Source organism: Adiantum capillus-veneris, chromosome 28 (assembly GCF_014529385.1).
Source record: "Adiantum capillus-veneris isolate H3 chromosome 28, ASM1452938v2, whole genome shotgun sequence".
Classification (NCBI taxonomy): Eukaryota; Viridiplantae; Streptophyta; class Polypodiopsida; order Polypodiales; family Pteridaceae; genus Adiantum; species Adiantum capillus-veneris.
Window position 1 is genome coordinate 86,666,229 of NC_140958.1, and position 1,447 is coordinate 86,667,675.

The window sequence follows — 1,447 nt, forward strand, 5'->3', positions numbered from 1 at the left end:
CAGGCACATTTTGTGCTTTCTAAAGTGCATCACATTTAGCATACGTATCAACCAAGGCAAGATAAGTTTTGCTACAGCCCTTGACTAACAATATTAAAGTGAATTTTCAAGCCCATATTGGCATCTTGCGTATAGCCACATGCCTTCAAGATGCATGCGTATGTGATTGCAGCTGGAGAGAGGCTGTCGCTTTGAATCCGCTGAAAACAACTGAGAGCTTTCTCACCTTGCTCCTGTTGTGTGTGAGGCCCTCGCTTCACATCTGCTGAACATAGCCTAGAGTTTTTGAGCCCAGCTCTCATTGCGCACTTCCCACAATCAGTGCTGACACTCCAAACACGAAGCTCCTGAAGAATTTTTTTTGCTTTCTCAACCGCACAACATTAGGCATACATATCGACCAAGACAGTGTCAAGCACGACATATTTTTGACAATGTAATTTTTGTGCCCATATGAGCATCTTGCATAGAGCGACATGCCTTCAAGATGCCTGTGTAGGTAATTGGACTTTGAGAGTTATGGCCTTGCTCTTGTTGCGCAATCCTGCAATTAGTGCATTCGTTCAAAGAGCTGACATTCTAGACAGGAAGCTCCTCCTGCACTTTTTGTGCTTTCTCAAGCACACCACATTTGGCATGCATATCAGTATCTTGCATAGAACCACATGCCTTCAAGGTGCATGCGTAGGTGGTTGCATCTAGAGAGAGGCCCTCGCTTCACATCTGCTGAAAACAGCCTAGAGCTTTCATGCCTTGCTCTCGTTGTGCACTTCCCACAATCAGTGCCAACATTCCAGACAAGAAGCTCTTGTCTTTGTGCTTTCCCAAGCGTACCACATTTGGCACACATATCAACCAGGACACTGCCAAGCACGACATCTTTTTCAACAATGTAATTTTTGTGCCCATATCTCAACATCTTGCGAAGAGCAACATGCCTTCAAGAAGCCTATGTAGGTGATTGCATCTGGAGAGTTTTGGCCTTGCTCTTGTTGCGCAATCCAGCAAGCAGTGCTTCCTTGCCACAGAATCTTCATCAACCAATAAAACTGTTGTGAATTTTTGTGCTTTTCCAAGCGCACCATATTTGGCATGCATATCGAGCAAGATAGCACGACCACTTTTTTCAATAGTCTTTGACTAACTGTGAAGTTTTGTGCCCATATCAACATCTTGCGTAGAGCCACATGCCTTCAAGATGCATGCGTACGTGATTGCTTTTGGAGAGAGCTCCTCACTTTGCATCTGTTGAAAACAGCCTAGAGCTTTCTGGCCCTGCTTTCATTGCGCACATCCTGCAATCAGCGCCGACGTTCCAAACAGGAAGCTCCTGAGGAAATTTTTGTGCTTTCTCAAGCGCATATCACGCATGCATCTTGAAGGCACGTGGTTTTATGCAAGATGCTGATATGGGCACAAGGTGGTTGCATCTAGAGAGAGGCCCTCG